Below are 26,338 nucleotides of genomic sequence, written 5' to 3' on the forward strand. Positions count from 1 at the left end.
AAACGATTTATATTCTTTTCACCAGATATATAATCCTCTCTATAATAAATAACCAAAGAAGAAATATATATAACAAAAGATATAAAAATAAGAGATATTCAATCCAAAATTAAAGTTATAACAACTATAGAACCATTTAAATTGAAAAGCTCTCACTCAACAAAAACTCTATAATCAATTATTAAATAATAAATACCTAAAATAAAAATTATAGTTCTCGAAATAAACAAAGAAAAAAAACTCAAAGAACAAATAGAAAATAAATTCACGGCCTAAGATGAAAAACTTCATATCATTGATTCCACAATATTTTTAATTAAAATACTTAAGCAAACTAAACAAAGAAATATTCATCCTTTAAACAGAGAATATTTAAAGGCAATCATTGTAAAAGTAAAAGATGATATTCACGAAAATAACCAAGAGAACAAGTATAAACACCAGAATAATAATTCCCATGCTGAGAATAAGAATATATATACAAAGTATAAACAGCTCTAAAAAAAGATAAAAAAATCAAAGCAAAGAATCTAAAAGAAGATCAAGATATAATTCTATTTAATAATCTAATTTCACCTACCAAATTTAAAGAAGGAGGAGCAGCCATATTTGATGATCTTAAAAGAAATCATCATAAAGCCATTCTTGGCATCAAATTAATTATACCCTTGTTAATTAATAATCTTCGTCTACCTAAACGTTCATAAATAATATTAGATAAACAAAATAAACCAGAAGAACATAAACCATGACCAACCATTAGAGAAAGAGAACCTACACAACCTCATCAATTCATAGTCATCAATCCACCAATAACCATTCTTATATGAGCAACAGAAGAATATGCAATTAAAGCCTTTAAATCAACCTGACGAAAACAAATAAATCTTACAATAAAACCCCCAGATAAACCTAAAGACAATCAAAAATAATTAAACTTTAAACCCAAATAAGAAATAACCTTTATAACACGAAAAATACCATAACCACCTAACTTTAATAAAACACCAGCAAGAATTATTCTACCTGAAATAGGGGCCTCTACATGAGCCTTAGGAAGTCATAAATGAACCAAAAACATAGGTATCTCAACTAAAAAAGCCAAAATTATAAATACATAAAACATAAAATAATAAGAACCAAAATCAACCAATAAAGGAAAATATAAAGTATTAGAAAAATCATAAACCTTAAATAAAACTAATAATAAAGGTAATCTAGCAACCAAAGTATAAAAAATTAAATAAACACCAGCCTGCAAACGCTCAGGTTGATAACCCCAACCCAAAATTAAAAGTAAAGTAGGAACTAATCTAGCCTCAAAAAAAATATAAAAAGAAAGAAGACTTAATCTAGCAAATGAACAATAAAGCATAATTATTAAAATCAAAACCATAAAAACAAAAAAATTAGAATGATATGAACTTAAATAAACTGAACCTCTAGCAGTGATTATTAAAGAACAAATCCAAAAACTAAGTAAAATTAAACTAAAAGAAAAATAATCAATACCAAAATAATATCTAATTATATTCAAATCAGCATATGAATAAACACAAATTATAAAAACAAAACCCGACAGAAACATTAAAGAATGAACCAACCATCAACAATTATTTAATAAACAAAGAGGGATCAAAAAAATAGTTATAAATAAATACTTTAACATAAAGATAAACCAAAAGAATTAAAAAAATCATTACCATGAGAACGAATTATTGAAACTAAAATAGAAAGACCTAAAGCACCCTCACAAACAGAAAAAACTAAAAAAAAACAGGAAACAAATAATCATAATCAAACTCAATAAGAAAAACAATAACTAACATAAATAAAGAAAGAACAATATATTCTAATCTCAAAAGAACCATTAATAAATGTTTACGTTTAGAAGAAAAAACATAAACACCAGCAAAATAAATCAATAAAGAAGTAAAAATAGAGAATATAAACATTAGTTTTAATAGTTTAAAAAAAACGCCGGTCTTGTAAACCGGAAATAAGTCCAGCCCCCACTTTTAAAACTTCAGAGGTGGAAAAGCTTCCATCATCGGTCCCCAAAACCGGTATTTTAGATAAACTAACCCCTGAAATGATCAAAATAATAATTATATCATTATCAAATGTAATAAATATTAATTTTATTAAATTAAGACACCCAATATCAATAATGCTTTTTATTATCCTTCAAACCTTCCTAGTTGGATTAATAACAGGAACAATAATAGAAAGATATTGATTATCATATATTTTATTTTTAACATTTCTTGGTGGTATACTAGTATTATTTATTTACATTACAAGAATTGCATCAAACGAAATATTTCAGCCTAAATCAATCACTATAATTATTACATTAATAATGTGAGTATTTATCATATTAATATTAATTATTCTAGATATATCTATATTTATAGACTTTTTCAAAAACACCGAAACTATAAATATTGATAATTCAATCAATTATCAAGAAATAACAATATCTTTAGAAAAATTATATAATAGACCAACATTCATTATTACAATAATAATAATAATTCATTTATTTTTAGCACTACTAGCAGTTGTTAAAATCACCAATATTAATCAGGGACCTATTCGTAAAATAAGATAATTACTAATGAATAAACCCTTACGATTAAGACATCCTTTAATTAAAATTATTAATAACTCTTTAATTGACTTACCTGCCCCAACAAATATTTCATTTTGATGAAATTTTGGATCCCTATTAGGGTTATGTTTGGTAATTCAAATCGTAACTGGACTATTTTTAGCTATACATTATACATCAAATATTGAAATAGCATTCAGTAGTGTAGTACACATCTGCCGAGACGTAAATAATGGTTGAATTATCCGAACCTTACACGCAAATAGAGCATCTATATTTTTTATTTGTATTTACTTACATGTAGGACGGGGAATTTACTATGGATCTTATATATATATATACATACCTGAATAATTGGTACAGTGATTTTATTTTTAGTTATAGCAACTGCATTTATAGGATATGTCTTACCCTGAGGCCAAATATCTTTTTGAGGTGCAACAGTAATTACTAATTTATTATCAGCAATCCCATACTTAGGAACAGATTTAGTCCAATGAGTATGAGGAGGATTCGCTGTTGATAATGCAACATTAAATCGATTCTTCACATTCCATTTTGTATTACCATTTATTATTGCTGCTATAGCAGCAATTCATTTATTTTTTCTTCACCAAACAGGATCTAATAATCCTCTTGGACTAAATGGAGATATTGAAAAAATTCCATTCCATCCATACTTTACCTTTAAGGATTCTATTACATTTGTAATAATAACATCATTATTAATTATACTATGTTTAATTAATCCTTACCTATTAGGAGATCCAGATAACTTTGTACCTGCCAACCCATTAGTAACACCAGTTCACATTCAACCAGAATGATATTTCCTATTTGCATATGCAATTCAACGATCTATCCCTAATAAGTTAGGAGGTGTTATTGCATTATTTTTATCAATTAGAATCTTAATAATTTTACCATTTTATAATAAAACACCATTCCGAGGCATTCAATTTTACCCTATTAATCAAATTTTATTCTGAATTATAGTAGTTGTTGTATGCTTACTAACGTGAATTGGTAAACGACCTGTTGAAGAACCTTATATTATAACAGGTCAAATCTTAACAATTATTTACTTCACATATTTCTTAATTAATGTCCATGTCGCAAACGCATGAGATAAATTAATTAAGGAATAAAGTTAATTAGCTTAGGAAAAGCATATGTTTTGAAAACATAAAATTAGAAGTTTAACTCTTCTATTAACTTTTCTCAAAAAATTTCACTAAACAAATGAGATAAATAAAATCTTTAAACCAACAAAGAAAATAAAAAAATTCAAAGATAAAGGTAAAAACTTTTTCAAGCTAAGTACATTAATTTATCATAACGGAACCGTGGTAATGTTCCACGAACCCAAATAAAACCAAAAGATATAATAGCAAGCTTAATAAAAAATATAAAAGAATAAAAATCACCACACAAAAAAATTAAAGCAAATAACATTCTTATGAAGACAATTCTAGTATATTCAGCTAAAAAAATTAAAGTAAAACCACCCGCACCATACTCAAATTAAATCCTGAAACTAACTCAGATTCCCCTTCAGCAAAATCAAAAGGAGTACGATTAGTTTCAGCTAAGCAAGAAGCAAAACAAGCTAAAGCTAAAGGAAAAGAAATAATAATAAATCAACAATAAAGCTGATAGTTTATAAAATCAAACATATTAAAACTACCAATTAAAATAATTAAAGACAATAAAATTGAAGCTAAACTAACTTCATAAGAAATTGTTTGAGCAACAGAACGAAGAGAACCTAATAATGAATAATTTGAATTAGAAGATCAACCAGCAATTATAACAGTATAAACACCTAATCTAGTACAACATAAAAAAAATAAAAATCCATAAGAAAAAGAACACATATAAGTTAAATAAGGAAAAATTACTCAAACGGCTAAAGAAATCATTAAATTAAAAACAGGGGAAAAATAATAAAGTAGGTAATTAGATATAATAGGAATTGGCTGCTCCTTACAAATTAACTTAATAGCATCTCTAAATGGCTGAGGAATTCCAACAAAACCTACCTTATTTGGACCCTTTCGAATCTGAATATAACCTAAAACCTTACGCTCTAATAAAGTTAAAAAGGCAACACTAATTAAAACTCAAATAACCAATAAAAGAAAATTCAAAATAAATATAAATAAATCATAAAGTATCAATACTATTTGTAGAAAAAATCTACATAAATGTATTCTAAATTCAACACATTAATCTGTCAAAATAGTAAATAAATTAATATTAATCAATATAACAAAAAATATTTTAACCATATGGTCCTTTCGTACTAATATGGAGTAACAATCTTAGGATAGAAACCGACCTGGCTCACGCCGGTCTGAACTCAGATCATGTAAGAATTTAAAGGTCGAACAGACCTAATCATTGGGCTCCTGCACCCAAAATTTTTCTTAATCCAACATCGAGGTCGCAATCTGCTTTGTCGATATGAGCTCTCAAAAACAATTACGCTGTTATCCCTAAGGTAACTTAATCTTATGATCATAAATTATGGATCAAAATAACAAACATAAATAAATGATATAATAATGAAGAGATTATCTATTCTTCATGTCACCCCAACAAAACATCATCATTAAATATAGAAAGACAAACAAAAAACTATATAAAAGTAAAATGTCAAGCTCTATAGGGTGTTCTCGTCCTAAAGAAGAATTTAAGCCTTTTGACTCAAAAGTTAAATTCAAAAATTTATTAAGAGACAGTTGATTTCTCGTCAAGCCATTCATTCCAGCCACTAATTAAGAGACTAATGATTATGCTACCTTTGCACGGTCAAAATACCGCGGCTCTTTAAAAATACGCTCAGTGAGCAGGCCAGACCTCAAAATATAAACAAGAGGACATGTTTTTGATAAACAGGCGGAAATCAATTTTGCCTAGTTCCTTATAATAAGTTCACAAGGTAAAAATTTCATACAAATAAATATACTAATTCTATCATTATTACAAAAATTTTAAAATTAAATTAATAATCTTAATAAAAAACCTAAAATATTTATAAAATCAAAATAAAAAATAATGAACTAAAACATAATGTTAAAGATAGCTGGTTTAAAGCTTACTATTATATTTCTATAAAATAAATTATAGGTTATTAATTTCAAAGCTTATCCCTTAAAGAATAAATAAGTTAATATTTTTACTTAAAAAATTAAAAAAAAACAAATAACTTTAAAAAATTAAATTTTTTCTTAAGAAACTAGATATCTTGGGAAACGATTAACATCTCATTTCTATAAATAATTTAATAATAATTATGATACATTAACTATAAATTATTTATAAATCAACCCAAATCGAGACAAGTAAAATAAATACTAAAATTTTGATAAACCCTGATACAAAAGGTACAATAAATAAAATCTACTTAAAAAAATTTAAAATAATATTTCATAAAACACTCACATTACCAATAAACTATAATTTAAAAAATCAATTCTAAAAAATATACTAAGACAAAAATACAATAAAATTATTTATATTAAATAATTAAATAAACAAAAAATAAATATAATAAAATAAATAATCAAGATATCCTGATTTGCACAGAAAAATTTTCAGTGGAAATGAAACACTTTACTAATAAGTTATATCTTGAAACTCTTCCTAGATACACTTTCCAGTACATCTACTATGTTACGACTTATCTCATCTAAATTGAAGCTACTTTAAAATAAAATAGAATAATCAATAATGAGAGTGACGGGCGATGTGTACACATCTCAGAGCCAATATCAGTTAAATTAAATAAATTAAATTACTATCAAATCCACCTTCATTAACAGTATTTCACTATCCTCTTAACTATAAGCTGCACCTTGACCTGAAATATTTTATAATTATAAATCTTGAGAATTATAACTCTAAAAAGATTCTCTGATAACGGAGATATACAAACAAATAAATTAAGTAGAATAAATCGTGTATTATCAATCATGGGGTAGGTTCCTCTGAATGGAATGAGATACCGCCAAATTCTTTGGGTTTAAAGACCTTAACTAATAGTACCCTGGTAAATATAATTAACATTTAAAATAATAGGGTATCTAATCCTAGTTTATTATTTAAATTTCGCAGATGCATAAAAAGGGCCACAAATAAATTTTAACATTTCACCTTACAAATTTATATTTCAACCCTAATAATATAAACAACTGTTTTAACCAATAATATTCACTTGTATCAATCGTATAACCGCGGCTGCTGGCACGAATTATGCCGATACTAAATCAATTGCTAAATCCAAAATCACTTGATAATTAAATCAAATTACTGCAAAAAGAACATTTAGTCTAACAAAACTTACATATAATACAAAGAAAAAGCAAGAATAAAACTTTTAAAAATAAAAAATAAGAAAATTTTAAATCTATTAATTCAGGAAAAAATAAAAGATTCAAATATTTAAAGAAAAAAAAAGAAAAAAACCACAAACATTAACAAAAAATAAAGAAACGCCCCTATGTATGACCACAACAACTTCTCTATTATATATAATTAAAGATTAATATGGAACATGTATAGCAATAAATGTATTATATTCTTTCTTATTTAATCTTTCTTTTCACTAATAAATAAATAAAGATTAAATAATATAATAAATATATTTTATACAATTATGTAATTTAATATAATATGTTATTAATATGAATTCTTTTTTTATATAAAGTTAACTTTCATATATATTAGTTAAATAATCTAATTATAGATAATTTACATAATTATATTATTATAATTAATATAATTATATATATTAATTATAATATTTTATATTTAAATTAATAATTTTATTTATTATATCCAATTATAATAATATTAAATATTAAATTACATATTATTATATATATTATATTATAATAACCTATTTTAAGCTAAAAACATAAGTAGCTATAATCCTAGGTAAATAATTGCATTAAAATAATCAATTGATAATGGTAAGATGAACTTATAATACTTTAATTTCAATTAAATGTAATATATTAATATAAATTATTTATTATATATATATATATATATATATAAATAAAATGAGCAGGATAAATTAATCCTAATTAAACAAAATAATACATAAAAGAATTTCAAAAAAAAAATTTCGATTTATATATTAAATAAATGAAGTGCCTGATTAAAGGGTTACCTTGATAGGGTAAATAAAGTAAATAAAATTACCTTCATTAAAATTACATAAGATAGAATTAAACTACCTCCTTTAGTATCAAAAACTAACGTGCATCATACACCTTAATGTAAAAAGGTAAGCTAAACAAGCTAATGGGTTCATTCCCCATTTATAGAGGTATCAATCCTCTCCTTTTTAATGACCAACAACTCTACAAAACTTCTCTTCCTATCAACATTAATGATAGGAACGATCCTGTCCATTTCATCAAATTCCTGATTTGGGGTTTGAATAGGACTTGGGTTCAACTTACATTCATTTATTCTGCTCCTAACAAGAAATAAAAATATAATAATAAATGAATCATCAATTAAATATTTTATTGTCCAAGCAATAGCATCGACAATATTATTACTTTCAATTTTGCTGATTCAAATAAAACATCCCATGGGATGGGAAACAGAATTTATCCCATCAATAATAATTAGATCTAGACTATTATTAAAGATTGGAGCTGCACCTTTCCATTTCTGATTTCCAGAAGTTATAGGAGCATCAAGATGAAATAATTGTTTAACATTAATAACATGACAAAAAATCGCCCCAATAATGGTCTTATCTTATTGTATTCAATTAAGAACTTTTATTTGAACAATTATTATCTTAAGAATTATTATTGGGGCAATAGGAGGTTTAAATCAAACATCCTTACGACAACTTTTAGCATATTCATCAATCAGACATCTAGGTTGAATAATTAGATCATTAACAGTCAGAGAAAACATCTGAGAACTATACTTCATTATTTACTCACTATTAAGATTAATTATAGTTTTATTATTTAAGGAAATAAATTTATTTTTCATAAATCAAATTTATTCAGCCAGAAATATAAAAACCGAAATTAAATTCATAATATTCTTATCTTTATTATCTTTAGGTGGACTACCACCATTCCTTGGATTCTTACCAAAATGAATTGTAATACAATCATTAATAGAAAACAATATAACAACTATTATAACTATTATAGTTGTATTAACTATAATTACACTCTACTACTATATACGTATTACATTCTCAGCTCTAATTATATCATACACAGAAAATTCGTGATCTATAAAGATAAAGTCCCAAAAATCAAGAATCATTCTTCCTATAACAGTAATAATTTCAACAATAGGATTGATTTCAACATCAACCTTAATTTCATTATACTAAGGACTTTAGACGTAGAATTTGACACTTATATAACACCAGAACAAGACCTAGAAAATGATGGATTCCGACTACTAGATGTAGATAACCGAACAATCCTACCAATAAATACAGAAGTACGAGTATTAACAAGAGCATCAGATGTTCTACACTCATGAGCAGTTCCTGCATTAGGGGTTAAAATTGATGCAACGCCAGGTCGGTTAAATCAAGGAACATTCACAATAAATCGACCTGGATTATTCTTTGGACAATGCTCAGAAATCTGTGGAGCAAACCACAGATTTATACCAATTGTAATTGAAAGAACTTCAGTAAATTTATTTATTAAGTGATTATCTAAGATAATTTAAGGAGTTAGTTAAAATAAATAACATTAGAGTGTCAATCTAAAGTAACTAAAAAAAATTAGTACACCTTGAAATTCATCAGATGACTGAAAGTAAGTAATGGTCTCTTAAACCAAATAATAGTAAATTAACGACTACTTCTGATGGGGAAATTATATCCAAATCCCTCAAATATCCCCTCTTATATGATTCTCACTATTCATTATATTTTCAGCTACATTAATCTTGTTTAATCAAATAAACTTCTTCTCATTTAAACCTAACCTTATTAAAAGAGCAGAAAAAGGAACAATTGAAATAAAAAACTGAAATTGAAAATGATAACAAATCTATTCTCAACATTTGACCCATCAACTAACATCTTTAATTTATCATTAAATTGAACTAGAACATTTCTAGGACTATTATTAATCCCATCACTATTTTGACTTACACCATCACGAATTAACATTATCTGAAATAAACTAAATTTAACCTTACATAATGAATTTAAAACACTTCTTGGACCAAAATCATTTAATGGAACAACATTCATTTTCATCTCAATTTTTATTATAATATTATTTAACAATTTCATAGGATTATTCCCTTATATTTTTACTAGAACAAGACATTTAGCATTAACATTTGCAATTGCCCTACCTATATGGCTAAGATTTATATTATTTGGATGAATTAACCATACTAATCATATATTTACACACCTTGTACCACAAGGTACACCGCCTGCATTAATATCATTTATAGTACTAATTGAAACAATTAGTAATGTTATTCGACCAGGTACATTAGCAGTACGGTTGGCAGCAAATATAATTGCAGGACACTTATTATTAACCTTATTAGGAAACACAGGACCATCTATAGCAATAAACTTAATCTCATTACTAATTATTGGACAAATACTTCTATTAATTCTAGAATCAGCAGTAGCAATAATTCAAGCCTATGTTTTCTCAATTCTAAGAACTCTATATTCTAGAGAAGTATATTAAACCTATGTTAACAACTCACTCAAACCACCCATTCCACTTAGTAGACTATAGACCTTGACCATTAACAGGAGCAATTGGAGCAATAGTCCTAGTATCAGGACTAGCAAAATGATTCCACCTATTTAATATTAACTTATTCATAATTGGATTTGGAATTACCCTTCTAACTATAATTCAATGATGACGAGATGTAGTACGAGAAGGAACATATCAAGGATTACATACAGGATTTGTATCAATTGGATTACGATGAGGAATAATTTTATTTATTGCATCAGAGGTATTATTTTTCGTTCCTTTTTTTTGAGCATTCTTTAGAAGAAGATTAGCACCAACAATTGAACTAGGAATACTATGACCTCCAATAGGAATTCAACCCTTTAACCCTATACAAATTCCATTACTTAATACAGCTATTCTTTTAGCATCAGGAGTAACAGTAACATGAGCACATCATAGTTTAATGGAATCTAATCATACTCAAGCACTACAAGGATTATTCTTCACAGTGTTATTAGGACTATACTTTACAATACTTCAAGCATATGAATATTGAGAAGCACCTTTTACCATTGCAGATGCAGTTTATGGATCAACATTCTTTGTTGCAACAGGATTCCATGGTTTACACGTAATTATTGGAACAATCTTTCTATCAACATGTCTACTTCGACACTCAATAAATCAATTTTCACCAAGACATCACTTTGGATTTGAAGCAGCAGCATGATACTGACACTTCGTAGACGTAGTATGATTATTCTTATATATCTCTATTTATTGATGAGGTAGATAATTGTTTTTCTAGTATAAATAGTACATTTGACTTCCAATCAGAAAGCTTGATATAAATCAAGAAAAACAATTCTAATTCTATCAACAAGAGTTTTCATTAGATTTATTATTCCAATAATTGTTATAATCCTGGCAACAACACTATCAAAAAAATTAATTAATTATCGAGAAAAAAGATCACCATTTGAATGTGGGTTTGATCCAAAAAGATCAGCACGAATACCATTCTCAATACGATTCTTCCTAATCGCAGTAATCTTTTTAATTTTTGATGTAGAAATTGCACTAATTCTACCAATTGTAATTATTTTTAAAACTTCAGACATTATAATCTGAACAGTATCAACAATATTTTTTATTCTAGTTCTATTAGGAGGACTATACCATGAATGAAACCAAGGAGCATTACAATGAGCAGAATAAAGGGTTGTAGTTAAATATAACATTTGGGTTGCATTCAAAAAGTATTGATATTATCAATCAACCTTAAATAGAATAAGAAGCGAAATATTGCAGTCAGTTTCGACCTGGAAGATTGGTATGTACTACCCTTTTCTTATTAATTGAAGCCAAAAAGAGGCGTATTACTGTTAATAATATAATTGAACTATAATAGTTCCAATTAAGGAAATGTAAAGCCAATATGAAAGCTGCTAACTTTTTATATTAGCGGTTAAACTCCGTTAACATTTCTAAAATTTATATAGTTTAAATAAAACATTACATTTTCACTGTAAAAATAATATATCTATATTTATAAATACTTAAAAGTAAAAATACTTCCTTAACATCTTCAGTGTCACGCTCTAATTATAAGCTATTTAAGTAAACGAAAAACAATATTACCAAAATAAATATTCAAAAAATAAAAGTTAAAAGATAAATCTTGAAATTAGAATCATATCAACCTTGAATATAACCAATTAAATAAATAAATAATCTATATAAACCTTGACCACCAAGTAATTCACCTCAACCATAATCAAATGACTTAGATGAATAATAACCTATTTTTAAAGGAATATATCTAATAAACTTAGTTGAAAGAAAAGGTATAAATCATATAGAACCAGCAAATCTAACAAAAGAAAGTATACTTAAAAAAATAAATTATGAGAAAAATCAAAATTAGAAATAAGATAACCTAAATAAGCACCTAAAATAACAACTGTAATAGTTAAAAACTTTAAATAATAAGGTAAAGCAATCACATGAGGAATAGGAAAAATTAATCAAGATAAAAGACTACCACCAAAAACAGCAACAAACAATAGACCAATTATTCCAAATGTAATATAATAACCCTTATCATCAAAAGAAAATCTAGAATAAAAATTATTATCACCAGATATTGAATAATAAAACAAACGAAAAGAATAAGAAGCAGTTAAACCAGTAGAAAAAAATAAAGAAAAAAATTAAACAATTAATTCATCTTAAACAAACCATCTCAAGAATTAAATCCTTTGAATAAAATCCCGCTAAAAAAGGTATTCCACACAAAGATAAACTAGAAACATTAAAACAAACTGAAGTTAAAGGTATGAAATTAACAATTGATCCTATAAAACGAATATCCTGAGAATCCTTCAATTATGAATTATTGAACCTGCACATATAAATAATAATGCCTTAAATAAAGCATGAGCCAATAAATGAAAAAATGCAAGCTTTGGATAACCTATAGCCAAAATTCTTATTATTAAACCAAGTTGTCTTAAAGTAGAAAGAGCAATAATCTTCTTTAAATCAAACTCAAAATTAGCGCCCAATCCAGCCATAAATATAGTTATACAACCAATTAAAAGTAAAAATCAACCACAATTATAAGTATCCAATATTGGTCTAAAACGAATTAATAAATAAACACCAGTAGTAACAAGAGTAGAAGAATGAACTAAAGCAGTAACAGGAGTAGGAGCTGCTATAGCAGCAGGAAGTCATGAAGAGAAAGGAATCTGAGCTCTCTTAGTTATAGCTGCTAAAACAATTAATATAGTAATGAGCTTTATTTCAAAAGAATTAGAAATAAAATCATAATAATAAATATAATTTCAACCACCAAAATTTAACATTCATGCAATAGAAATTAAAATAGCAACATCACCAATACGATTAGAAAGTGCAGTTAATATACCAGCACTATAAGATTTTACATTTTGATAATAAATAACTAAACAATAAGAAACTAAACCTAAACCATCTCAACCTAATAAAATTCTAATTAAATTAGGACTAATAATTAAAAAACCTATAGAAAGAATAAATATTAAAACAATAATAATAAAACGATTTATATTCTTTTCACCAGATATATAATCCTCTCTATAATAAATAACCAAAGAAGAAATATATATAACAAAAGATATAAAAATAAGAGATATTCAATCCAAAATTAAAGTTATAACAACTATAGAACCATTTAAATTGAAAAGCTCTCACTCAACAAAAACTCTATAATCAATTATTAAATAATAAATACCTAAAATAAAAATTATAGTTCTCGAAATAAACAAAGAAAAAAAACTCAAAGAACAAATAGAAAATAAATTCACGGCCTAAGATGAAAAACTTCATATCATTGATTCCACAAAACAATATTTTTAATTAAAATACTTAAGCAAACTAAACAAAGAAATATTCACCCTTTAAACAGAGAATATTTAAAGGCAATCAATGTAAAAGTAAAAGATGATATTCACGAAAATAACCAAGAGAACAAGTATAAACACCAGAATAATAATTCCCATGCTGAGAATAAGAATATATATACAAAGTATAAACAGCTCTAAAAAAAGATAAAAAAATCAAAGCAAAGAATCTAAAAGAAGATCAAGATATAATTCTATTTAATAATCTAATTTCACCTACCAAATTTAAAGAAGGAGGAGCAGCCATATTTGATGATCTTAAAAGAAATCATCATAAAGCCATTCTTGGCATCAAATTAATTATACCCTTGTTAATTAATAATCTTCGTCTACCTAAACGTTCATAAATAATATTAGATAAACAAAATAAACCAGAAGAACATAAACCATGACCAACCATTAGAGAAAGAGAACCTACACAACCTCATCAATTCATAGTCATCAATCCACCAATAACCATTCTTATATGAGCAACAGAAGAATATGCAATTAAAGACTTTAAATCAACCTGACGAAAACAAATAAATCTTACAATAACACCCCCAGATAAACCTAAAGACAATCAAAAATAATTAAACTTTAAACCCAAATAAGAAATAACCTTTATAACACGAAAAATACCATAACCACCTAACTTTAATAAAACACCAGCAAGAATTATTCTACCTGAAATAGGGGCCTCTACATGAGCCTTAGGAAGTCATAAATGAACCAAAAACATAGGTATCTCAACTAAAAAAGCCAAAATTATAAATACATAAAACATGAAATAATAAGAACCAAAATCAACCAATAAAGGAAAATATAAAGTATTAGAAAAATCATAAACCTTAAATAAAACTAATAATAAAGGTAATCTAGCAACCAAAGTATAAAAAATTAAATAAACACCAGCCTGCAAACGCTCAGGTTGATAACCCCAACCCAAAATTAAAAGTAAAGTAGGAACTAATCTAGCCTCAAAAAAAATATAAAAAGAAAGAAGACTTAATCTAGCAAATGAACAATAAAGCATAATTATTAAAATCAAAACCATAAAAACAAAAAAATTAGAATGATATGAACTTAAATAAACTGAACCTCTAGCAGTGATTATTAAAGAACAAATCCAAAAACTAAGTAAAATTAAACTAAAAGAAAAATAATCAATACCAAAATAATATCTAATTATATTCAAATCAGCATATGAATAAACACAAATTATAAAAACAAAACCCGACAGAAACATTAAAGAATGAACCAACCATCAACAATTATTTAATAAACAAAGAGGGATCAAAAAAATAGTTATAAATAAATACTTTAACATAAAGATAAACCAAAAGAATTAAAAAAATCATTACCATGAGAACGAATTATTGAAACTAAAATAGAAAGACCTAAAGCACCCTCACAAACAGAAAAAACTAAAAAAATAACAGGAAAAAAATAATCATAATCAAACTCAATAAGAAAAACAATAACTAACATAAATAAAGAAAGAACAATATATTCTAATCTCAAAAGAACCATTAATAAATGTTTACGTTTAGAAGAAAAAACATAAACACCAGCAAAATAAATCAATAAAGAAGTAAAAATAGAGAATATAAACATTAGTTTTAATAGTTTAAAAAAAACGCCGGTCTTGTAAACCGGAAATAAGTCCAGCCCCCACTTTTAAAACTTCAGAGGTGGAAAAGCTTCCATCATCGGTCCCCAAAACCGGTATTTTAAATAAACTAACCCCTGAAATGATCAAAATAATAATTATATCATTATCAAATGTAATAAATATTAATTTTATTAAATTAAGACACCCAATATCAATAATGCTTTTTATTATCCTTCAAACCTTCCTAGTTGGATTAATAACAGGAACAATAATAGAAAGATATTGATTATCATATATTTTATTTTTAACATTTCTTGGTGGTATACTAGTATTATTTATTTACATTACAAGAATTGCATCAAACGAAATATTTCAGCCTAAATCAATCACTATAATTATTACATTAATAATGTGAGTATTTATCATATTAATATTAATTATTCTAGATATATCTATATTTATAGACTTTTTCAAAAACACCGAAACTATAAATATTGATAATTCAATCAATTATCAAGAAATAACAATATCTTTAGAAAAATTATATAATAGAACAACATTCATTATTACAATAATAATAATAATTTATTTATTTTTAGCACTACTAGCAGTTGTTAAAATCACCAATATTAATCAGGGACCTATTCGTAAAATAAGATAATTACTAATGAATAAACCCTTACGATTAAGACATCCTTTAATTAAAATTATTAATAACTCTTTAATTGACTTACCTGCCCCAACAAATATTTCATTTTGATGAAATTTTGGATCCCTATTAGGGTTATGTTTGGTAATTCAAATCGTAACTGGACTATTTTTAGCTATACATTATACATCAAATATTGAAATAGCATTCAGTAGTGTAGTACACATCTGCCGAGACGTAAATAATGGTTGAATTATCCTTACCTATTAGGAGATCCAGATAACTTTGTACCTGCCAACCCATTAGTAACACCAGTTCACATTCAACCAGAATGATATTTCCTATTTGCATATGCAATTCTACGATCTATCCCTAATAAGTTAGGAGGTGTTATTGCATTATTTTTATCAATTAGAATCTTAATAATTTTACCATTTTATAATAAAACACCATTCCGAGGCATTCAATTTTACCCTATTAATCAAATTTTATTCTGAATTATAGTAGTTGTTGTATGCTTACTAACGTGAATTGGTAAACGACCTGTTGAAGAACCTTATATTATAACAGGTCAAATCTTAACAATTATTTACTTCACATATTTCTTAATTAATGTCCATGTCGCAAACGCATGAGATAAATTAATTAAGGAATAAAGTTAATTAGCTTAGGAAAAGCATATGTTTTGAAAACATAAAATTAGAAGTTTAACTCTTCTATTAACTTTTCTCAAAAAATTTCACTAAACAAATGAGATAAATAAAATCTTTAAACCAACAAAGAAAATAAAAAAATTCAAAGATAAAGGTAAAAACTTTTTCAAGCTAAGTACATTAATTTATCATAACGGAACCGTGGTAATGTTCCACGAACCCAAATAAAACCAAAAGATATAATAGCAAGCTTAATAAAAAATATAAAAGAATAAAAATCACCGCCCAAAAAAATTAAAGCCAATAACATTCTTATGAAGACAATTCTAGTATATTCAGCTAAAAAAATTAAAGTAAAACCACCCGCACCATACTCAAATTAAATCCTGAAACTAACTCAGATTCCCCTTCAGCAAAATCAAAAGGAGTACGATTAGTTTCAGCTAAGCAAGAAGCAAAACAAGCTAAAGCTAAAGGAAAAGAAATAATAATAAATCAACAATAAAGCTGATAGTTTATAAAATCAAACAGATTAAAACTACCAATTAAAATAATTAAAGACAATAAAATTAAAGCTAAACTAACTTCATAAGAAATTGTTTGAGCAACAGAACGAAGAGAACCTAATGATGAATAATTTGAATTAGAAGATCAACCAGCAATTATAACAGTATAAACACCTAATCTAGTACAACATAAAAAAAATAAAAATCCATAAGAAAAAGAACACATATAAGTTAAATAAGGAAAAATTACTCAAACGGCTAAAGAAATCATTAAATTAAAAACAGGGGAAAAATAATAAAGTAGGTAATTAGATATAATAGGAATTGGCTGCTGCTTACAAATTAACTTAATAGCATCTCTAAATGGCTGTGGAATTCCAACAAAACCTACCTTATTTGGACCCTTTCGAATCTGAATATAACCTAAAACCTTACGCTCTAATAAAGTTAAAAAGGCAACACTAATTAAAACACAAATAACCAATAAAAGAAAATTCAAAATAAATATAAATAAATCATAAAGTATCAATACTATTTGTAGAAAAAATCTACATAAATGAATTCTAAATTCAACACATTAATCTGTCAAAATAGTAAATAAATTAATATTAATCAATATAACAAAAAATATTTTAACCATATGGTCCTTTCGTACTAATATGGATTAACAATCTTAGGATAGAAACCGACCTGGCTCACGCCGGTCTGAACTCAGATCATGTAAGAATTTAAAGGTCGAACAGACCTAATCATTGGGCTCCTGCACCCAAAATTTTTCTTAATCCAACATCGAGGTCGCAATCTGCTTTGTCGATATGAGCTCTCAAAAACAATTACGCTGTTATCCCTAAGGTAACTTAATCTTATGATCATAAATTATGGATCAAAATAACAAACATAAATAAATGATATAATAATGAAGAGTTTATCTATTCTTCATGTCACCCCAACAAAACATCATCATTAAATATAGAAAGACAAACAAAAAACTATATAAAAGTAAAATGTCAAGCTCTATAGGGTCTTCTCGTCCTAAAGAAGAATTTAAGCCTTTTGACTCAAAAGTTAAATTCAAAAATTTATTAAGAGACAGTTGATTTCTCGTCAAGCCATTCATTCCAGCCACTAATTAAGAGACTAATGATTATGCTACCTTTGCACGGTCAAAATACCGCGGCTCTTTAAAAATACGCTCAGTGAGCAGGCCAGACCTCAAAATATAAACAAGAGGACATGTTTTTGATAAACAGGCGGAAATCAATTTTGCCTAGTTCCTTATAATAAGTTCACAAGGTAAAAATTTCATACAAATAAATATACTAATTCTATCATTATTACAAAAATTTTAAAATTAAATTAATAATCTTAATAAAAAACCTAAAATATTTATAAAATCAAAATAAAAAATAATGAACTAAAACGTAATCTTAAAGATAGCTGGTTTAAAGCTTACTATTACATTTCTATAAAATAAATTATAGGTTATTAACTTCAAAGCTTATCCCTTAAAGAATAAAAAAGTTAATATTTTTACTTAAAAAATTAAATAAAAACAAATAACTTTAAAAAATTAAATTTTTTCTTAAGAAACTAGATATCTTGGGAAACGATTAACATCTCATTTCTATAAATAATGTAATAATAATTATGATACATTAACTATAAATTATTTATAAATCAACCCAAATCGAGACAAGTAAAATAAATACTAAAATTTTGATAAACCCTGATACAAAAGGTACAATAAATAAAATCTACTTAAAAAAATTTAAAATATTATTTCATAAAACACTTACATTACACCAATAAACTATAATTTAAAAAATCAATTCTATAAAATATACTAAGACAAAAATACAATAAAATTATTTATATTAAATAATTAAATAAACAAAAAATAAATATAATAAAATAAATAATCAAGATATCCTGATTTGCACAGAAAAATTTTCAGTGTAAATGAAACACTTTACTAATAAGTTATATCTTGAAACTCTTCCTAGATACACTTTCCAGTACATCTACTATGTTACGACTTATCTCATCTAAATTGAAGCTACTTTAAAATAAAATAGATTAATCAATAATGAGAGCGACGGGCGATGTGTACACATCTCAGAGCCAATATCAGTTAAATTAAATAAATTAAATAACTATCAAATCCACCTTCATTAACAGTATTTCACTATCAAATTCGTTATAAACAAAAATCTATTGTAACCCACCTCCTCTTAACTATAAGCTGCACCTTGACCTGAAATATTTTATAATTATAAATCTTGAGAATTATAACTCTAAAAAGATTCTCTGATAACGGAGATATACAAACAAATAAATTAAGTAGAGTAAATCGTGTATTATCAATCATGGGGTAGGTTCCTCTGAATGGAATGAGATACCGCCAAATTCTTTGGGTTTAAAGACCTTAACTAATAGTACCCTGGTAAATATAATTAACATTTAAAATAATAGGGTATCTAATCCTAGTTTATTATTTAAATTTCACAGATTCATAAAAAGGGCCACAAATAAATTTTAACATTTCACCTTACAAATTTATATTTCAACCCTAATAATATAAACAACTGTTTTAACCAATAATATTCACTTGTATCAATCGTATAACCGCGGCTGCTGGCACGAATTATGCCGATACTAAATCAATTGCTAAATCCAAAATCACTTGATAATTAAATCAAATTACTGCAAAAAGAACATTTAGTCTAACAAAACTTACATATAATACAAAGAAAAAGTGAATAAACAAGCAAGAATAAAACTTTTAAAAATAAAAAATAAGAAAATTTTAAATCTATTAATTCAGGAAAAAATAAAAGATTCAAATATTTAAAGAAAAAAAAAGAAAAAAACCACAAACATTAACAAAAAAAAAGGAACGCCCCTATGTATGACCACAACAACTTCTCTATTATATATAATTAAAGATTAATATGGAACATGTATAGCAATAAATGTATTATATTCTTTCTTATTTAATCTTTCTTTTCACTAAAAAATAAAGAAAGATTAAATAATATAATAAATATATTTTATACAATTATTTAATTTAATATAATATGTTATTAATATGAATTCTTTTTTTTATATTAAGTTAACTTTCATATATATTAGTTAAATAATCTAATTATAGATAATTTACATAATTATATTATTATAATTAATATAATTATTTATATTCATTATAATATTTTATATTTAAATTAATAATTTTATTTATTATATCCAATTATAATAATATTAAATATTAAGTTACATATTATTATAAATATTATATTATAATAACCTATTTTAAGCTAAAAACATAAGTAGCTATAATCCTAGGTAAATAATTACATTAAAATAATCAATTGATAATGGTAAGATGAACTTATAATACTTTAATTTCAATTAAATGTAATATATTAATATAAATTATTTATTATATATATAAAAAAAATAAAATGTGCAGGATAAATTAATCCTAATTAAACAAAATAATACATAAAAGAATTTCAAAAAAAACTTTCGATTTATATATTAAAAAAATGAAGTGCCTGATTAAAGGGTTACCTTGATAGGGTAAATAAAGTAAATAAAATTACCTTCATTAAAATTACATAAGATAGAATGAAACTACCTCCTTTAGTATCAAAAACTAACGTGCATCATACACCTTAATGTAAAAAGGTAAGCTAAACAAGCTAATGGGTTCATACCCCATTTATAGAGGTATCAATCCTCTCCTTTTTAATGACCAACAACTCTACAAAACTTCTCTTCCTATCAACATTAATGATAGGAACGATCCTGTCCATTTCATCAAATTCCTGATTTGGGGTTTGAATAGGACTTGAGATCAACTTACTTTCATTTATTCCGCTCCTAACAAGAAATAAAAATATAATAATAAATGAATCATCAATTAAATATTTTATTGTCCAAGCAATAGCATCGACAATATTATTATTTTCAATTTTGCTGATTCAAATAAAATATCCCATGGGATGGGAAACAGAATTTATCCCATCAATAATAATTAGATCTAGACTATTATTAAAGATTGGAGCTGCACCTTTCCATTTCTGATTTCCAGAAGTTATAGGAGCATCAAGATGAAATAATTGTTTAACATTAATAACATGACAAAAAATCGCCCCAATAATGGTCTTATCTTATTGTATTCAATTAAGAACTTTTATTTGAACAATTATTATCTTAAGAATTATTATTGGGGCAATAGGAGGTTTAAATCAAACATCCTTACAAGAACTTTTAGCATATTCATCAATCAGACATCTAGGTTGAATAATTAGATCATTAACAGTCAGAGAAAACATCTGAGAACTATACTTCATTATTTACTCACTATTAAGATTAATTTTAGTTTTATTATTTAAGCAAATAAATTTATTTTTCATAAATCAAATTTATTCAGCCAGAAATATAAAAACCGAAATTAAATTCATAATATTCTTATCTTTATTATCTTTAGGTGGACTACCACCATTCCTTGGATTCTTACCAAAATGAATTGTAATACAATCATTAATAGAAAACAATATAACAACTATTATAACTATTATAGTTGTATTAACTTCAATTACACTCTACTACTATATACGTATTAGATTCTCAGCTCTAATTATATCATACACAGAAAATTCGTGATCTATAAAGATAAAGTCCCAAAAATCAAGAATCATTCTTCCTATAACAGTAATAATTTCAACAATAGGATTGATTTCAACATCAACCTTAATTTCATTATACTAAGGACTTAAGTTAATCAAACTAATAACCTTCAAAGTTATAATTAAAAGAATAATCTTTTAGGCCTTAGTAAAATTTTTCACCTCTAGAATTGCAGTCTAGAATCATAATTGAATATAAGACCTAAATATGATAAGAGAGAAAACATCTCATAAGTAGATTTACAGTCTACCACCTAAAATTCAGCCATCTTACCACAAAAATGATTATTCTCAACAAACCATAAGGACATTGGTACTTTATACTTCATATTTGGAGCATGAGCAGGAATAGTAGGAACATCAATAAGAATACTTATTCGTGCTGAACTTGGCCAACCCGGATCTCTAATTGGGGATGACCAGATTTATAATGTTATTATTACAGCTCACGCATTCGTAATAATTTTCTTTATAGTAATACCTATTATAATTGGTGGATTTGGTAATTGACTTGTTCCACTAATAATTGGTGCACCAGATATAGCATTTCCACGAATAAATAATATAAGTTTTTGATTACTACCACCTTCACTAACCCTTCTTCTTACATCTTCTATAGTAGATAATGGTGCTGGTACAGGATGAACAGTTTACCCTCCTCTAGCAGGAGCTATTGCACACGGGGGTGCATCTGTAGATCTAGCTATTTTTTCACTGCACTTAGCAGGTGTATCATCTATTCTTGGTGCAGTGAATTTCATTACAACAGCAATTAATATACGATCAGGAAGTATAACTTTAGATCAAACACCTTTATTTGTATGATCTGTAGCTATTACAGCATTACTTCTCCTTCTTTCACTTCCAGTTTTAGCAGGAGCTATTACTATATTATTAACAGATCGAAATTTAAATACATCATTCTTTGACCCTGCAGGAGGGGGTGACCCAATTCTATATCAACATCTATTTTGATTCTTTGGACACCCAGAAGTTTATATTTTAATTCTACCGGGGTTCGGAATTATTTCACATATTGTATGTCAAGAAAGAGGAAAAATTGAATCATTTGGAACATTAGGTATAATTTATGCTATACTATCAATTGGACTAATAGGATTTATTGTATGAGCACATCATATATTTACAGTAGGAATGGATGTTGACACACGAGCATATTTTACATCAGCAACAATAATTATTGCTGTACCTACAGGAATTAAGGTATTTAGATGATTAGCTACATTATATGGAACTAAATTCAAGTTCAATCCACCATTATTATGAGCTGTAGGATTTATTTTCCTATTTACAATTGGTGGATTAACAGGATTAGTATTAGCAAATTCATCACTTGATATTGTATTACATGATACATATTATGTAGTAGCCCACTTTCATTATGTATTATCTATAGGAGCAGTATTTGCAATTATAGGAGGTGTCATTCAATGATATCCACTATTTACAGGATTAACTATAAATAATACATGATTAAAAATCCAATTTACAATAATATTCATTGGAGTAAATATAACATTCTTTCCTCAACACTTCCTAGCATTAGCAGGAATACCTCGACGATACTCTGACTACCCAGACGCATATACATCATGAAACGTAGTATCAAGAATTGGGTCTACAATTTCTATTGTAGGAATCATTATATTCATTGTAATTATATGAGAAAGAATGATTACAAACCGAGCAATTATATTTAGAGCTAACATAAGAAGATCAACAGAATGACTACAAAATAACCCTCCTGCAGAACATAGTTACTCAGAATTACCATTAATCTCTAGATTCTAATATGGCAGATTAGTGCAGTAGATTTAAGCTCTACAAATAAAGGTTTGACCTTTTATTAGAAAATATTTATTAATGGCAACATGATCAAATTTATCTCTTCAAGATGGAGCTTCACCATTAATGGAGCAATTATCATTCTTTCATGATCATACTATGGTCGTATTATTATTAATTACAGTAATTGTAGGTTATGCCCTAAGTTATATATTATTTATTGCCTATACTAACCGTAATATACTTCATGGACATTTAATTGAAACAATCTGAACAGCTTTACCAGCAATTACATTAATTTTTATTGCCCTTCCATCATTACGACTATTATATTTACTTGATGATTCAGTAGATGCAATAATTACAATTAAAACCATTGGACGACAATGATATTGAAGATATGAATATTCAGACTTCATAGACGTAGAATTTGACACTTATATAACACCAGAACAAGACCTAGAAAATGATGGATTCCGACTACTAGATGTAGATAACCGAACAATCCTACCAATAAATACAGAAGTACGAGTATTAACAAGAGCATCAGATGTTCTACACTCATGAGCAGTTCCTGCATTAGGGGTTAAAATTGATGCAACGCCAGGTCGGTTAAATCAAGGAACATTCACAATAAATCGACCTGGATTATTCTTTGGACAATGCTCAGAAATCTGTGGAGCAAACCACAGATTTATACCAATTGTAATTGAAAGAACTTCAGTAAATTTATTTATTAAGTGATTATCTAAGATAATTTAAGGAGTTAGTTAAAATAAATAACATTAGAGTGTCAATCTAAAGTAACTAAAAAAAATTAGTACACCTTGAAATTCATCAGATGACTGAAAGTAAGTAATGGTCTCTTAAACCAAATAATAGTAAATTAACGACTACTTCTGATGGGGAAATTATATCCAAATCCCTCAAATATCCCCTCTTATATGATTCTCACTATTCATTATATTTTCAGCTACATTAATCTTGTTTAATCAAATAAACTTCTTCTCATTTAAACCTAACCTTATTAAAAGAGCAGAAAAAGGAACAATTGAAATAAAAAACTTAAATTGAAAATGATAACAAATCTATTCTCAACATTTGACCCATCAACTAACATCTTTAATTTATCATTAAATTGAACTAGAACATATCTATGACTATTAGTAATCCCATCACTATTTTGACTTACACCATCACGAATTAACATTATCTGAAATAAACTAAATTTAACCTTACATAATGAATTTAACACACTTCTTGGACCAAAATCATTTAATGGAACAACATTCATTTTCATCTCAATTTTTTTATAATATTATTTAACAATTTCATAGGATTATTCCCTTATATTTTTACTAGAACAAGACATTTAGCATTAACATTTGCAATTGCCCTACCTATATGGCTAAGATTTATATTATTTGGATGAATTAACCATACTAATCATATATTTACACACCTTGTACCACAAGGTACACCGCCTGCATTAATATCATTTATAGTACTAATTGAAACAATTAGTAATGTTATTCGACCAGGTACATTAGCAGTACGGTTGGCAGCAAATATAATTGCAGGACACTTATTATTAACCTTATTAGGAAACACAGGACCATCTATAGCAATAAACTTAATCTCATTACTAATTATTGGACAAATACTTCTATTAATTCTAGAATCAGCAGTAGCAATAATTCAAGCCTATGTTTTCTCAATTCTAAGAACTCTATATTCTAGAGAAGTATATTAAACCTATGTTAACAACTCACTCAAACCACCCATTCCACTTAGTAGACTATAGACCTTGACCATTAACAGGAGCAATTGGAGCAATAGTCCTAGTATCAGGACTAGCAAAATGATTCCACCTATTTAATATTAACTTATTCATAATTGGATTTGGAATTACCCTACTAACTATAATTCAATGATGATGAGATGTAGTACGAGAAGGAACATATCAAGGATTACATACAGGATTTGTATCAATTGGATTACGATGAGGAATAATTTTATTTATTGCATCAGAGGTATTATTTTTCGTTTCTTTTTTTTGAGCATTCTTTAGAAGAAGATTAGCACCAACAATTGAACTAGGAATACTATGACCTCCAATAGGAATTCAACCCTTTAACCCTATACAAATTCCATTACTTAATACAGCTATTCTTTTAGCATCAGGAGTAACAGTAACATGAGCACATCATAGTTTAATGGAATCTAATCATACTCAAGCACTACAAGGATTATTCTTCGCAGTGTTATTAGGACTATACTTTACAATACTTCAAGCATATGAATATTGAGAAGCACCTTTTACCATTGCAGATGCAGTTTATGGATCAACATTCTTTGTTGCAACAGGATTCCATGGTTTACACGTAATTATTGGAACAATCTTTTTATCAACATGTCTACTTCGACACTCAATAAATCAATTTTCACCAAGACATCACTTTGGATTTGAAGCAGCAGCATGATACTGACACTTCGTAGACGTAGTATGATTATTCTTATATATCTCTATTTATTGATGAGGTAGATAATTGTTTTTCTAGTATAAATAGTACATTTGACTTCCAATCAGAAAGCTTGATATAAATCAAGAAAAACAATTCTAATTCTATCAACAAGAGTTTTCATTAGATTTAT

General features: G+C 26.4%; 1 long non-coding RNA gene across 1 annotated transcript in view; it reads right to left on the reverse strand.

Annotated features, from left to right (window-relative positions):
- Positions 1–18,982, reverse strand: part of LOC126278629 (uncharacterized) — an 85,623-nt gene extending 66,641 nt beyond the window's left edge. Inside the window, exon 1 of the long non-coding RNA XR_007550737.1 lies at positions 18,869–18,982. This is a non-coding gene — a long non-coding RNA (uncharacterized LOC126278629). The remainder of the gene's footprint in view (positions 1–18,868) is intronic.
- Positions 18,983–26,338: the final 7,356 nt, after the last annotated feature.

The sequence above is a fragment of the Schistocerca gregaria genome, chromosome 6, assembly GCF_023897955.1.
Source record: "Schistocerca gregaria isolate iqSchGreg1 chromosome 6, iqSchGreg1.2, whole genome shotgun sequence".
NCBI classification, from domain to species: domain Eukaryota; kingdom Metazoa; phylum Arthropoda; class Insecta; order Orthoptera; family Acrididae; genus Schistocerca; species Schistocerca gregaria.